This window comes from Polyodon spathula, chromosome 5 (assembly GCF_017654505.1).
Source record: "Polyodon spathula isolate WHYD16114869_AA chromosome 5, ASM1765450v1, whole genome shotgun sequence".
In the NCBI taxonomy this organism is placed as follows: domain Eukaryota; kingdom Metazoa; phylum Chordata; class Actinopteri; order Acipenseriformes; family Polyodontidae; genus Polyodon; species Polyodon spathula.
In genome coordinates, this window is record NC_054538.1 from 79,263,503 (window position 1) to 79,280,527 (window position 17,025).

The window sequence follows — 17,025 nt, forward strand, 5'->3', positions numbered from 1 at the left end:
TGCAGTGCCAGGTCCTCACCAGTCAGCTCCATGTTTCTATCCTGTCTTCAGCTAGTCTGTGTCGTGCAGTGCCAGGTCCTCACCAGTCAGCTCCATGTTTCTATCCTGTCTTCAGCTAGTCTGTGTCGTGCAGTGCCAGGTCCTCACCAGTCAGCTCCATGTTTCTATCCTGTCTTCAGCTAGTCTGTGTCGTGCAGTGCCAGGTCCTCACCAGTCAGCTCCATGTTTCTATCCTGTCTTCAGCTAGTCTGTGTCGTGCAGTGCCAGGTCCTCACCAGTCAGCTCCATGTTTCTATCCTGTCTTCAGCTAGTCTGTGTCGTGCAGTGCCAGGTCCTCACCAGTCAGCTCCATGTTTCTATCTATCTTGTCTTCAGCTAGTCTGTGTCGTGCAGTGCCAGGTCCTCACCAGTCAGCTCCATGTTTCTATCCTGTCTTCAGCTAGTCTGTGTCGTGCAATGCCAGGTCCTCACCAGTCAGCTCCATGTTTCTATCCTGTCTTCAGCTAGTCTGTGTCGTGCAATGCCAGGTCCTCACCAGTCAGCTCCATGTTTCTATCCTGTCTTCAGCTAGTCTGTGTCGTGCAGTGCCAGGTCCTCACCAGTCAGCTCCATGTTTCTATCCTGTCTTCAGCTAGTCTGTGTCATGCAATGCCAGGTCCTCACCAGTCAGCTCCATGTTTCTATCCTGTCTTCAGCTAGTCTGTGTCGTGCAGTGCCAGGTCCTCACCAGTCAGCTCCATGTTTCTATCCTGTCTTCAGCTAGTCTGTGTCGTGCAGTGCCAGGTCCTCACCAGTCAGCTCCATGTTTCTATCCTGTCTTCAGCTAGTCTGTGTCGTGCAGTGCCAGGTCCTCACCAGTCAGCTCCATGTTTCTATCCTGTCTTCAGCTAGTCTGTGTCATGCAATGCCAGGTCCTCACCAGTCAGCTCCATGTTTCTATCCTGTCTTCAGCTAGTCTGTGTCGTGCAGTGCCAGGTCCTCACCAGTCAGCTCCATGTTTCTATCCTGTCTTCAGCTAGTCTGTGTCCAAGTGCAAATAAACAAGCTTGACCTGGGAGTCTGAAGTACTTCGGTGTCAAGCTTGTGAATTCTGATTAGCTTTTTTACACTCTTTCATATAAGGTAGTATAATCAGACAACGTGACAACAGCATATCAAATAATCTCTAATGAGCCAACGTTCTTCCCTCATTCTCTGCCAAACTGCTGCTTTGTCTTTTGGAAATTGAATCACCTCCCATCTGGAGAATAAGAACCTGTTTGTCTTCCACAGCCTAAAGCAGATTGCCAGCGGTTGGCCAAGCCTTCATTTGATTAGTAGCTTGTCAGCGTGGACACCACTTCCACTCTCCCAAAGGCAGATGGGGAACTGCAAGCCAATAGGAACACACAGCAGTTCCCTCTGTTTCTTGACAGGAACACACACAACCGTTCCCTCTGTTTCTTGACAGGAACACACAGCAGTTCCCTCTGTTTCTTGACAGGAACACACAGCAGTTCCCTCTGTTTCTTGACAGGAACACACAGTAGTTGCGTCTTTCTTCACAGGAACACACACAGCAGTTCCCTCTGTTTCTTGACAGGAACACACAGTAGTTCCCTCTTTCTTCACAGGAACACACACAGCAGTTCCCTCTTTCTTCACAGGAACACACACAGCAGTTCCCTCTGTTTCTTCACAGGAACACACACAGCAGTTCCCTCTGTTTCTTGACAGGAACACACACAGCAGTTCCCTCTTTCTTCACAGGAACACACACAGCAGTTCCCTCTGTTTCTTGACAGGAACACACAGCAGTTCCCTCTGTTTCTTGACAGGAACACACACAGCCGTTCCCTCTGTTTCTTGACAGGAACACACAGCAGTTCCCTCTGTTTCTTCACAGGAACACACACAGCAGTTCCCTCTGTTTCTTGACAGGAACACACAGCAGTTCCCTCTGTTTCTTGACAGGAACACACAGCAGTTCCCTCTGTTTCTTGACAGGAACACACAGCAGTTCCCTCTGTTTCTTGACAGGAACACACACAGCAGTTCCCTCTGTTTCTTGACAGGAACACACAGCAGTTCCCTCTTTCTTCACAGGAACACACACAGCAGTTCCCTCTGTTTCTTGACAGGAACACACACAGCAGTTCCCTCTGTTTCTTGACAGGAACACACAGCAGTTCCCTCTGTTTCTTCACAGGAACACACACAGCAGTTCCCTCTGTTTCTTGACAGGAACACACAGCAGTTCCCTCTGTTTCTTGACAGGAACACACACAGCAGTTCCCTCTGTTTCTTGACAGGAACACACAGCAGTTCCCTCTGTTTCTTCACAGGAACACACACAGCAGTTCCCTCTGTTTCTTCACAGGAACACACACAGCAGTTCCCTCTGTTTCTTCACAGGAACACACACAGCAGTTCCCTCTGTTTCTTCACAGGAACACACACAGCAGTTCCCTCTGTTTCTTGACAGGAACACACAGCAGTTCCCTCTGTTTCTTCACAGGAACACACACAGCAGTTCCCTCTGTTTCTTGACAGGAACACACAGCAGTTCCCTCTGTTTCTTCACAGGAACACACACAGCAGTTCCCTCTGTTTCTTGACAGGAACACACAGCAGTTCCCTCTGTTTCTTCACAGGAACACACACAGCAGTTCCCTCTGTTTCTTGACAGGAACACACAGCAGTTCTTTCTTTCTTCACCTCTGTTTCTTAAACCTCTTCTCTTTCTCTTTTGCTGGGGGGTGTATACTGTGTCCTGAAGTAGAGAAGTCTGTCATGTTTTTTCTTTTCTGTTCCACTGGGTCCAGTCGACACTCCAGCATGGTGCTGACTCCAGCATGGTGGCTGTGGGACACCTCACAGGGTGTCCACCGGCTACACCAGTTCAAAGTAGGTGCAGCATTGTTAAGGGACCAATCAAACCAGTGCTAGTGGAAAGTGAAGTTGATGTATCTCATGGTTAGACACTTTTACCAGGTTGAAATTGACAGGCATCCTGTAACTCAATTTATTCATGTGAATTGGTACCACTCAGCCAATAAGGTGTTTCTTTCTTGACTGACACTTTCAGTCAGTAACATGGAACACACACATTACAGTTCCCTCTGTTTCTTGACAGGAACACACAGCAGTTCTTTCTTTCTTCACAGGAACACACACGTTTGAGCTCAGGAGTTATCGTTTAAACCTCTTCTCTTTCTCTTTTGCTGGGGGGTGTATACTGTGTCCTGAAGTAGAGAAGTCTGTCATGTTTTTTCTTTTCTGTTCCACTGGGTCCAGTCGACACTCCAGCATGGTGCTGTGGGACACTGTGCAGGGTGTGGTCTGGTTAGTGCCGGCTACACCAGGTCAAAGAAATTGCTCAAACCAATGTACCATCATTAACCAACTTCCCCTGTTGACCGACCCTTCAGCCAATAACATGCTTTCACCCAGAAGACACTGCTGAGGTGACATTACCTGGAGGTGCAGCAGAGACCCTGAGATTGACTATGGCATCTTTAGCTCAATGTTAGAAGTTGGAAATGAAAGTACACACTTGCAATAACCTGTGTTTCTTTCAAAAGTGCACAATGTAGACATGTAAGTTTTATGAAATTATTAAAACATGTAACATTTATGAAATTATTAAAACATGTAACATTTATGAAATTATTAAAACATGTAACATTTATGAAATTATTTTGTAGTCAATTTAACGTTGGTGTCCCTACGTCTGGGGACAGGAACCTGGACAGTCAGGGCTGTAGAGTAGAGACAGGAACACGGACAGTCAGGGCTGTAGAGTAGAGACAGGAACACGGACAGTCAGGGCTGCAGAGCAAGGACAGGAACCCGGACAGTCAGGGCTGCAGAGCAAGGAGAGGAACCCGGACAGTCAGGGCTGCAGAGCAAGGAGAGGAACCCGGACAGTCAGGGCTGCAGAGCAAGGAGAGGAACCCGGACAGTCAGGGCTGCAGAGCAAGGAGAGGAACACGGACAGTCAGGGCTGCAGAGCAAGGAGAGGAACACGGACAGTCAGGGCTGCAGAGCAAGGAGAGGAACCCGGACAGTCAGGGCTGCAGAGCAAGGAGAGGAACCCGGACAGTCAGGGCTGTAGAGTAGAGACAGGAACATGGACAGTCAGGGCTGTAGAGTAAAGACAGGAACACGGACAGTCAGGGCTGCAGAGCAAGGAGAGGAACCCGGACAGTCAGGGCTGCAGAGCAAGGAGAGGAACCCGGACAGTCAGGGCTGCAGAGCAAGGAGAGGAACACGGACAGTCAGGGCTGCAGAGTAGAGACAGGAACACGGACAGTCAGGGCTGCAGAGCAAGGAGAGGAACCTGGACAGTCAGGGCTGCAGAGCAAGGAGAGGAACACGGACAGTCAGGGCTGCAGAGCAAGGACAGGAACACGGACAGTCAGGGCTGCAGAGCAAGGAGAGGAACACGGACAGTCAGGGCTGCAGAGTAGGGACAGGAACACGGACAGTCAGGGCTGCAGAGCAAGGAGAGGAACACGGACAGTCAGGGCTGCAGAGCAAGGAGAGGAACCCGGACAGTCAGGGCTGCAGAGCAAGGAGAGGAACACGGACAGTCAGGGCTGCAGAGCAAGGACAGGAACACGGACAGTCAGGGCTGCAGAGCAAGGACAGGAACACGGACAGTCAGGGCTGCAGAGCAAGGAGAGGAACACGGACAGTCAGGGCTGCAGAGCAAGGAGAGGAACACGGACAGTCAGGGCTGCAGAGTAGAGACAGGAACACGGACAGTCAGGGCTGCAGAGCAAGGAGAGGAACACGGACAGTCAGGGCTGCAGAGCAGAGACAGGAACACGGACAGTCAGGGCTGCAGAGCAAGGAGAGGAACCCGGACAGTCAGGGCTGCAGAGCAAGGAGAGGAACCCGGACAGTCAGGGCTGCAGAGCAAGGAGAGGAACCCGGACAGTCAGGGCTGCAGAGCAAGGAGAGGAACCCGGACAGTCAGGGCTGCAGAGCAAGGAGAGGAACCCGGACAGTCAGGGCTGCAGAGCAAGGAGAGGAACCCGGACAGTCAGGGCTGCAGAGCAAGGAGAGGAACCCGGACAGTCAGGGCTGCAGAGCAAGGAGAGGAACCCGGACAGTCAGGGCTGCAGAGCAAGGAGAGGAACCCGGACAGTCAGGGCTGCAGAGCAAGGAGAGGAACACGGACAGTCAGGGCTGCAGAGCAAGGAGAGGAACACGGACAGTCAGGGCTGCAGAGCAAGGAGAGGAACCCGGACAGTCAGGGCTGCAGAGCAAGGAGAGGAACCCGGACAGTCAGGGCTGCAGAGCAAGGAGAGGAACACGGACAGTCAGGGCTGCAGAGCAAGGAGAGGAACCCGGACAGTCAGGGCTGCAGAGCAGGGACAGGAACACGGACAGTCAGGGCTGCAGAGTAGAGACAGGAACCCGGACAGTCAGGGCTGCAGAGCAAGGAGAGGAACCCGGACAGTCAGGGCTGCAGAGCAGGGACAGGAACACGGACAGTCAGGGCTGCAGAGCAAGGACAGGAACACGGACAGTCAGGGCTGCAGAGCAAGGACAGGAACCCGGACAGTCAGGGCTGTAGAGTAGAGACAGGAACCCGGACAGTCAGGGCTGCAGAGCAAGGACAGGAACCCGGACAGTCAGGGCTGCAGAGCAAGGAGAGGAACACGGACAGTCAGGGCTGCAGAGTAGAGACAGGAACACGGACAGTCAGGGCTGCAGAGCAAGGAGAGGAACACGGACAGTCAGGGCTGCAGAGTAGAGACAGGAACACAGACAGTCAGGGCTGCAGAGCAAGGAGAGGAACACGGACAGTCAGGGCTGCAGAGCAAGGAGAGGAACACGGACAGTCAGGGCTGCAGAGCAAGGAGAGGAACACGGACAGTCAGGGCTGCAGAGCAAGGAGAGGAACCCGGACAGTCAGGGCTGCAGAGCAAGGACAGGAACACGGACAGTCAGGGCTGCAGAGCAAGGACAGGAACACGGACAGTCAGGGCTGCAGAGTAGAGACAGGAACACAGACAGTCAGGGCTGCAGAGCAAGGAGAGGAACCTGGACAGTCAGGGCTGCAGAGCAAGGAGAGGAACCCGGACAGTCAGGGCTGCAGAGCAAGGAGAGGAACACGGACAGTCAGGGCTGCAGAGCAAGGAGAGGAACCTGGACAGTCAGGGCTGCAGAGCAAGGAGAGGAACCCGGACAGTCAGGGCTGCAGAGCAAGGAGAGGAACCTGGACAGTCAGGGCTGCAGAGCAAGGAGAGGAACACGGACAGTCAGGGCTGCAGAGTAGAGACAGGAACCCGGACAGTCAGGGCTGCAGAGCAAGGAGAGGAACCCGGACAGTCAGGGCTGCAGAGCAAGGAGAGGAACACGGACAGTCAGGGCTGCAGAGCAAGGAGAGGAACACGGACAGTCAGGGCTGCAGAGCAAGGAGAGGAACACGGACAGTCAGGGCTGCAGAGCAAGGAGAGGAACACGGACAGTCAGGGCTGCAGAGCAGGGAGAGGAACCCGGACAGTCAGGGCTGCAGAGCAGGGACAGGAACCCGGACAGTCAGGGCTGCAGAGCAGGGAGAGGAACCCGGACAGTCAGGGCTGCAGAGCAAGGAGAGGAACCCGGACAGTCAGGGCTGCAGAGCAAGGAGAGGAACCCGGACAGTCAGGGCTGCAGAGCAAGGAGAGGAACCCGGACAGTCAGGGCTGCAGAGCAAGGAGAGGAACACGGACAGTCAGGGCTGCAGAGCAAGGAGAGGAACACGGACAGTCAGGGCTGCAGAGCAAGGAGAGGAACCCGGACAGTCAGGGCTGTAGAGCAGGGACAGGAACCCGGACAGTCAGGGCTGTAGAGCAGGGACAGGAACCCGGACAGTCAGGGCTGCAGAGCAAGGAGAGGAACCCGGACAGTCAGGGCTGCAGAGCAAGGAGAGGAACCCGGACAGTCAGGGCTGCAGAGCAAGGAGAGGAACCCGGACAGTCAGGGCTGCAGAGCAAGGAGAGGAACCCGGACAGTCAGGGCTGCAGAGCAAGGAGAGGAACCCGGACAGTCAGGGCTGCAGAGCAAGGAGAGGAACCCGGACAGTCAGGGCTGCAGAGCAAGGAGAGGAACCCGGACAGTCAGGGCTGCAGAGCAAGGAGAGGAACCCGGACAGTCAGGGCTGTAGAGTAGAGACAGGAACACGGACAGTCAGGGCTGTAGAGTAGAGGAACACGGACAGTCTGGATTTAGACACAGCTAAGCAATATCCCTTTTATTTATTTAATGACAAAAAAAAAGAAATACACAAACTTAGATTCTACTAACCTTCATCTTTGTTAATGGTGTAAGGCATTGTCTATTTGACAGCTAATGGTTGTTTTATGGAGTAAAGTAGAAGCAGAGATGCCAAATGTCTCACAGTACAGGGCAGAACACGGTAGCTCATGTTAACAGAAGGGATGTGTACCTAGATTAGTGCTTTAAAAGTAATCTTTACTTGCATGCAGGCTTTGTGAAGCAAATGCTGATTAGTATATGGAAAGGCTTCAACTGCAGCTGTAAAATGGGTTGCAGTCATTATTGAACACACAGCGCCATCTGCTGTCCACAGAGGGAAGCGATCTGAGCTGTAAAGAGGGTGACGTTTACATATTTACTAAAATAACAGATAAGTGTGTATTGTGCAATTGAGTGTATTTACAGCAGGATAATCTGGCTGTGTCTAACCTGTTTAGAATCCCATTCCAATTCTTCATGCTTCCTCGATTGTTCTGCTGAGATGATTGTTTGCCATGCTTGCTAACTGTCCGTGCTTCTGAAAAGACTCCTCAGGCCTGGTTTTGGTGGGCATGCATACCTGTGCTGCGTGGGAAGAGTGTGTGGCGCCCCACAGGACAGCTCTGACAGTCAGGCTGGTAGAACAGCAGGGATCGAGGAATCTTCGATGCTTAACACGAAATCAGAACAGGGTGATAAGAGGCTGGAGAAGAGGATTAAAAAAGAAGTACAAAAAAGAATGTGGTCTGAGCTCCAGATGTTTAGGCAGCACAATATTCCCTCTTATCCTAGTTTTGGCTCTCTGCCTCCTTCTCAGGTTTGCAGGGACAGGGCTCCTCTCAAAGAGCTACAGTAGCCTATTTATATAATAGTACTGTAGGGCCACAAGTCTGCTGTCTGCATGCTGTAGTTAATTCAAAGACAAGAAAACACAGGCTAATGAATCTCTGCTCCTTTAAACACATTTTGATTAACAATTTCTCATGCAGAATCAGTAGCCCTGCCAGCCAGCAAGCTCTCCTGAGAGGTAGAGACACAAAGCAATAGCACTCTGAGCTCTGCAAGCTCTCCTGACAGGTAGAGACACAAAGAGATAGCACTCTGAGCTCTGCAAGCTCTCCTGACAGGTAGAGACACAAAGAGATAGCACTCTGAGCTCTGCAAGCTCTCCTGACAGGTAGAGACACAAAGAGATAGCACTCTGAGCTCTGCAAGCTCTCCTGACAGGTAGAGACACAACGATAGCACTCTGAGCTCTGCAAGCTCTCCTGACAGGTAGAGACACAAAGAGATAGCACTCTGAGCTCTGCAAGCTCTCCTGAAAGGTAGAGACACAAAGAGATAGAACTATGAGCTCTGCAAGCTCTCCTGACAGGTAGAGACACAAAGAGATAGAACTCTGAGCTCTGCAAGCTCTCCTGACAGGTAGAGACACAAAGAGATAGAACTCTGAGCTCTGCAAGCTCTCCTGACAGGTAGAGACACAAAGAGATAGCACTCTGAGCTCTGCAAGCTCTCCTGACAGGTAGAGACACAAAGAGATAGAACTATGAGCTCTGCAAGCTCTCCTGACAGGTACAGACACAAAGAGATAGCACTCTGAGCTCTGCAAGCTCTCCTGACAGGTAGAGACACAAAGAGATAGCACTCTGAGCTCTGCAAGCTCTCCTGACAGGTAGAGACACAAAGAGATAGCACTCTGAGCTCTGCAAGCTCTCCTGACAGGTAGAGACACAAAGAGATAGCACTCTGAGCTCTGCAAGCTCTCCTGACAGGTAGAGACACAAAGAGATAGCACTCTGAGCTCTGCAAGCTCTCCTGACAGGTAGAGACACAAAGAGATAGCACTCTGAGCTCTGCAAGCTCTCCTGAAAGGTAGAGACACAAAGAGATAGAACTCTGAGCTCTGCAAGCTCTCCTGACAGGTAGAGACACAAAGAGATAGAACTCTGAGCTCTGCAAGCTCTCCTGACAGGTAGAGACACAAAGAGATAGCACTCTGAGCTCTGCAAGCTCTCCTGACAGGTAGAGACACAAAGCGATAGCACTCTGAGCTCTGCAAGCTCTCCTGAAAGGTAGAGACACAAAGAGATAGCACTCTGAGCTCTGCAAGCTCTCCTGACAGGTAGAGACACAAAGAGGTAGCACTCTGAGCTCTGCAAGCTCTCCTGACAGGTAGAGACACAAAGAGATAGCACTCTGAGCTCTGCAAGCTCTCCTGACATGTAGAGACACAAAGAGATAGCACTCTGAGCTCTGCAAGCTCTCCTGACAGGTAGAGACACAAAGAGATAGCACTCTGAGCTCTGCACTCTCCTGAAAGGTAGAGACACAACGATAGCACTCTGAGCTCTGCAAGCTCTCCTGACAGGTAGACACACAAAGAGATAGAACTATGAGCTCTGCAAGCTCTCCTGACAGGTAGAGACACAAAGAGATAGCACTCTGAGCTCTGCAAGCTCTCCTGACAGATAGAGACACAGTGATGTATTTTATATTTTGCTTGCGTCACACCAAGTGCCCACAAGGGGAAGCTAGACCCGGTGTAGGAAAATTAAATCCATACTGTACACAGTACCCTGTATACTTGTCCTGTCTCTGAAGCACAATGTACACTCGTCCTGTCTGCGTAGCACAATCCTGCAGCTGGAGAGTCAGATCAGTGATGCTGTTCTTAGAGTAGCACAAACCTGTACCACACAGATCAGTGATGCTGTTCTTAGAGTAACACAAACCTGTACCACACAGATCAGTGATGCTGTTCTTAGAGTAACACAAACCTCTACCACACAGATCAGTGATGCTGTTCTTAGAGTAACACAAACCTGTACCACACAGATCAGTGATGCTGTTCTTAGAGTAACACAAACCTGTACCACACAGATCAGTGATGCTGTTCTTAGAGTAACACAAACCTGTACCACACAGATCAGTGATGCTGTTCTTAGAGGAGTAACACAAACCTGTACCACACAGATCAGTGATGCTGTTCTTAGAGTAACACAAACCTGTACCACACAGATCAGTGATGCTGTTCTTAGAGGAGTAACACAAACCTGTACCACACAGATCAGTGATGCTGTTGTTAGAGGAGTAACACAAACCTGTACCACACAGATCAGTGATGCTGTTGTTAGAGGAGTAACACAAACCTGTACCACACAGATCAGTGATGCTGTTCTTAGAGTAACACAAACCTGTACCACACAGATCAGTGATGCTGTTCTTAGAGTAACACAAACCTGTACCACACAGATCAGTGATGTTGTTCTTAGACTAACACAAACTGGTACCACACAGATCAGTGATGCTGTTGTTAGAGGAGTAACACAAACCTGTACCACACAGATCAGTGATGCTGTTCTTAGAGTAACACAAACCTGTACCACACAGATCAGTGATGCTGTTCTTAGAGTAACACAAACCTGTACCACACAGATCAGTGATGCTGTTCTTAGAGTAACACAAACCTGTACCACACAGATCAGTGATGCTGTTCTTAGAGTAACACAAACCTGTACCACACAGATCAGTGATGCTGTTCTTAGAGTAACACAAACCTGTACCACACAGATCAGTGATGCTGTTCTTAGAGTAACACAAACCTCTACCTGGTAAATAAAATAGCATTCAAGCTGTATAGTATCTGTTTTTTAAACCCTGAATTGTCTATTTGTGAGAATGATCTGGAATATCTGCTGCTGTCGCTTGCTTCACCCCACTGGACCCTGTCCTGACTGGCACTGGTATTAGTGCCGGATAGCAGCCATGTGCTGTGCCTTTGGCTCCATGGGATAGCATCTCCTCAGACGGTCTAATCTGCACTTGTCGGAAAGCAGTGTTCAATTACTCTTAACTCATAATGCAATTCTCATACGTGAACCAGCTGTACAAACACAGATGCATTTGAGCACAGTAAAGAACCTGAAACAATGCTTTGGTCTTCACCCTGAATAACCTGCTGGGAGTGTTTACACATTTACATGAGCGCTAGCATTACTGGAGATGCAACTAATTGAAAAACATGGAAAGAGCTGGAATCAGCAGAATAATAATGTTATTAATAGCAATATTAATAATAATAATAATAATAATAATAATAATAATAACACCATGCTCAGATCCAGCAGATGCTGCCTGTGTGTCTCATTAGGGTCGCTTTCCTCGCCTCATTAAAAAGCCATTTTTCATTTCAATGGACCAGGCGTTGTTCTTGGAAATTGTGATGTTTTCATTTCATGTCATTTGGAAAATCATTTCAAGCTGACAGGACTTGAGCCCTGCTGTGTGAAATAAGGGCATTCACTTACCACAGTCCTGCATTTCTGGGGTTGACATGAAGATATTCACAGAGAGTCAGTGCAGGGTCCTCACACACCACCTTGTTATCTGGACCACTAGCAGCTCCCACAGAAATGGTTTTTTGCAGGTAATGATTAGTGTTGTGCAGGCAGTGCAGGTTCCTTAGTGTCCTGCTGCTCTGTTAAAGCCTCTGTGATTTCAGGCTTGTAATGCGTCCTTCATACTGTCAAGGTGTAGCTCAATTATCCAAGCTACTGCTTCCTGTCCCCATTACTCTGGGAGCTTCATGTGTACTTTATATAGAAAACTGAAACTAGATAGTCATTGGTAGAAATCTATAGTAATATATAGAAATATGGTCACTGTATAGATCTTGCATCTTGTAAAGCGCTTTGTGTTGGTTTTCCACTCTGAAAGGCACAATATGAAATAAAGATTGAATGTGTTATTAGGAAGCATTTGTGTTCGATTTAGAAGCTGGTCCTGTGCGGAATGCAGTGTTGGAATGCTCCCAGAGCTCTAAGAATGTTGGTGCAGAGCAGTGACACAGGGTTCTATTCTAGAGCTCTATGATAGAACTCTGAGAGCTGACTCCACCTGCAGTCCTGGGTGCAGTAAAGGGAGTTTAAAGCTCCAGGTGGGATCCTAACACCTGCTGCACAGGGAGTGACTCTACAGTGTGCTTATTTTCTGTTGAGTAATATACATGTCAAAGTAATGAAGTCTAGTTTGTATTTTGTTTGGAGAGCAGATATCGCAATGTGAGAGAGAAAGAGAGAGAGAGAGAGAGAGAGAGAGAGAGAGAGAGAGAGACAGAGAGAGAGACAGAGAGAAAAAGAGAGAGAAAGAGAGAGAAAGAGAGAGAGCTAGCTGGGTGGGTCAACCCTCCTGAAAACAGCAGGGAAAAAGTAACAGAGTTCAGTCCGTCACAATCTGGCTCAGCAAGAGTGCAGAGTAGTGCTGCTGACCCACGTGATTAATTGATATTTTATTAGTGTGTTCACTCCTGATTTGATTGAGTTGATGGTGACAGAAACAAACAGGTATGCTGAGGCGATACGTACTAGCGGTACTCTAGCACCCCACCCCACCCCACCCCGTGGGTAGGGGGGGTACCCCATCCCATCCGGTGCCAAGTACGGTTCATTCATAATAAGTTAAAAAGAATAAGAATTTCTAAATCCTAAACATTTACGTTTTTTTGTTTATAAAATGTTTATTCCTACACTGAAGTAGTTAATTAAATATATTATACAAACATTTGCCTAATGAGTAAACAGTAAAGTTGAAAAAAAAAAATCATGAATATGCATAAAATGTTATTTTCTTACTTCAGATATTTGTATAATATTGAAAGCAATACGCAGAAACAATTATTTTACTGCATTTATGTGAGGAAAACCTGACATTGAGAAAACAAAGAGCAATTCATTATAGTTGCACATGTAGCAACACCCCTCTTATACCTGCAGGTGCAGTTTAGTGACAGTGTGCAATATTGTGATGGAGAAGACAGGAAAGGAAGAGTGGAGCTTTTTTTTCAGGTCAGACAGTTTTAGATTGACATGCTATTATACCAATGAGACCCCCCCCCATATATACCCCCAGCACCTCCAGTAAACGACACAACCTGCTCCTGTTCTTACTGGTTTACTGCTCAACCCTTTAACCCAGGAGGAAACGAGCTTCACTGAAACTCTTCCCCTGTAACTGCCACACCTCCCCCCCCCCCATCAGTGTGCAGCGGCCAGCAGGGTCACAGGCTTCTTATTATTATTATACAGCCCTACTCTTCATCCTCAACACATTGGGCTAGTCCACTTTTATAACTGCCTTCACAGGGCACACTCTGAGGGGGGCACGGTTTTTCCCATCTTTATTTAAGCAAGGACAGAAATATGGAAACATCCTCTCAGTGAATCTGTGTTTAAAAGTGTAGAGAGGTCTCATATCACTGGAGTCAAAGAATGCCACCCCCCCCCCCCGTCACAGTCCAGCTGAACTCTGATCTTCTGGGGTTTCTTCTCCACAGTGAGTTGTGTCCATGGTGAGGTGCATGCCCAGTACTGATCCCCATCTGTCAGGGCTATAATCCAGTATCCTGCTCCTGGGTTCACAGTGATGCTCCCTTTCCTCTGGCTGGACTCGTTTGTCACACCCAGATTCCAGGCAGTTTTGTTTCCAACTTCAACATCCCAGCAGTGTTTCCCTGAAGTGAATCCCTCAGAGCCCAGCACACAAACACTGGTATCAAACCGCTCTGGGTTGTGAGGAAGCTGCTGCCACTCATTGCTGACTCTCACACTTGTTAGATCCTCAGACAGTATGAGCCAGGGTGCTGCAGAGTTGGGATCCAGAGTCACTGGAGCTGAGAGAGGAAACGAGAGACAGGGTTAGAAATGAGAACATCTACCCGCACACTGAAGCATTGGAATACAATAAGAGGCAGGAGCTGTATATTACATTTAGTATTATAATGCATCATTTCAATTATTATTATTCAATATCAAACAATTTAAAAAAGTAGAAATGTGTCTGTCAAAATATCACACAAGCAGCATGTAAACCTGTTTAATCACAGTGTGTAAAAACCCTGCTCTGATTGGCTGAGAGGGTGTGCAGTATATAAATGCTGAACTAATGTCCGGCTGGATGACTTGAGTAGAACTCTGGCTCCAGAACTCTGGGCAGTGAGAATTGTAGCTGCTCACAGAGTTCTATCACAGAGCTCTAGAACAGAACACTGGGACACTGAGCAGCACTAACATTCTTAGAGCTCTGGGAGCATTCCAAGACAATGGGCTGAACTCAGAGAAGTCTGTGTTCTACTGCAGGAGTTTCTTTACAATGAGTTTTAATGCAGACCAACATGGGATCAGAAAGCCTTCTGCTCTCTTGGAATGCTCTTCCAGCTCACCTCAATACTATGAGCAGCTCACAGTGTTTTAATATTGAACTGAGAGATGATCTCTCGGATGGATAGAAGTGTATTTGCTCCAGGTCTGTACATTTCATTGTGTGTTATTATTGATTGTAGAGAGCTGTATCTTGCTGCTTCCACACATTGTGGATTGTGGGAATATGCACCCCCACCCCCTCCTTTGTGATGCTGCCCCACAGTACTCACTGTATTGAACAATCCCCAGCATCTTCTCCCACACTTTGTACTTCAGAGAGCCCAGGTGCTCGGCTACATCTATCAGCGCTCCTGAAACACACTGTGGATCCTGCAGTGTGCGCTCGGCTCTGCAATAACATTCAGGAGTTAGTGCTGCTCTCTGCTTTTTCATTCCATACAATTGAAATAAGAAGACAGCTTAGATTTTACATACATACCTGTTCTTAGTTTTTCTGTAATTCTGAAATAAAGAAGAATAAAATATAGTTTAAAAGACAAACGATAACTAAACATTATCGATTTGTGTCTAAAACTATTTACAAATATTACATGGACTCGCACTAAGACAGTTGACATGTCTGAAATGTCTTTGATAAATACCTGTGAGGCTGAAGCCAGGATGTAAACACAGGCAGGACAATAGTTCAATACATTATTAAACAACAAAACACATTGTATATAAAACAGCAGCGACGATGCCCAGCTTGCCATGTTAAACTCAGTGTTGATACTCTTCCCATCCACTCTGGCATTCCCAATAATGACACGCCTGTGCTGGTTTGTGGTGCTGGGGGGGGGGGGGGGGGGGAGTGTATTTGCTGCCTGTTTTATCCACTCTCACCGCTCGCTCGCTCACTCAGCATTTTGCTATCCCTGAATATATAAGGGCTGCTCTTCAAATACATGCACATTATTTTAATGAGGAGGAAGTCCCACAAGTGCAGGGCTGCTCCAGATGTTCTCCATTTCCTACCAGTGCAGAGCGACTGGGGGGGGGTATTGGTGTGTGAGTATTGTACCAGTCTTGCAGTCTCCATTGCACAAACACATTGTATGGGCACATGTATACTCATCTGTTCCCTGTGCTAGTCAGTGTGCATTCACAATAAGAACATGTTACACAGTTAAACAAGCACTACCTGCAGGAAGAAGATGTCTTCAGCTTCCAGCTCCTGTTCTATCACTCGGATTGTGTCTGAAAGGGATGAGATTTCTCTTGTAATATTTTCAATCTTCTCCTTCATGATTCTTCCCTTTTGTTCCTCTTCCCCCCTCAGTGCAGCAATCCTGGCCTTTTCTTCATCTCGTAGAAACTGGTGAAGTTTCTCAAACTCCTCCTTTATCTGCCTCTCTGTTTGCTGGGCTTGTTTCTATACAAGAAAAGGATCACTTTGGAGTTAGTTTGGGTGTCCAGTGAAAATGAATGCTGTGTATTGTTTAAATCACTAATCTAGTTCTCTTACCTTGATGTGCTCTGCTGTTTCATCACATTCTTCTTTAACTTTATTAAAGGTTTTCAGCTTGTCCTGCAAGGGCTCCAGCGCAGTCTTGAGCTCTCCCAGAAATGAAACCTGGAGCTTGCTTATAATATGTGTGGCTACTGATATTCTGAATGTAGAGTCCAAGGTGTTTGACCCTCACCCAGATTAGTGTGAAACAAACATCCAGTGAAGTCTCTCAAAGAGCAAGTGGCTCCACATTTCATATCATTTTTGTAACTGTTTCCTGACCTGCTAGCAGTCATTCAGAGTGCTTCTTGTCGCACATTCTCAAAGCCTGTGTTTCTGTTTGAGTGACGCTGGTCAGGGCGTTGCCATTGCTGCTGGACAGCAGGTCCACAGTGTGCTGTGCTGTCATTCAGTAATACTAGTCAGACTGCAGGAGGTTTCTGACTGTGTTCTTTTAAGAAGCACTCTGCAATATTCCTGAGCCTGAAATCCACAGCTGGCTCCTCCATTGAAGCCCTCCTCCTGCACACTGGACACTCCGGAGCTCCCTTCTCTTTCCAGCACTGATCCAGACATGCTTTACAGAAGCTGTGGTTACAATGAAGAGTTACAGGATCCTTGAAAATCTCACAGCACACAGCACAGGAAAGCTCTTCTTCCACACCAGAAGCGTTTGCTGTCATCTCTGTATAAAGCCGCACCCTGCCTTGCTCTCTGTAATGGCTCCGTCACAGAAGAACTTGAGCCTGCTTTCACTTTCACTCTTCTTTGTTATTACCCCAGGACACATCCATTTAAGATGGGATATTTCAATGTAATACAATGAGATTATGCATTCTTATTATAAACTTCTATCTCAGATTGCTTTCTACTAGGTCTGCGCTCTGATGAAATCAAGTCCTAGAAGAGAAAGCCCACCCCTGCACTTTCTGCTGGAGCTGTGCTTGTGCACACTGCAGGAGGGGCAGTGCTGTACTCACTTGAAGGTGTTTGTTTACAGTGTTCCGAATCAAGCTACACTTTTATCAGTTTTCTCAATGGGGTCATCCCTGTCTGTAATTTGCTTCTATTTTGCTGAACTACAAAACAAAGAAACGTGATCCACATAGCTAAGCAGTTGATTTGAAGGTGTTTGAAATGCTC

General features: G+C 48.1%; 1 pseudogene; it reads right to left on the reverse strand.

Moving 5' to 3' along the window:
- Nucleotides 1-13,142: 13,142 nt before the first annotated feature.
- On the reverse strand, nucleotides 13,143-16,291 carry LOC121316461 (annotated as a pseudogene).
- Nucleotides 16,292-17,025: the final 734 nt, after the last annotated feature.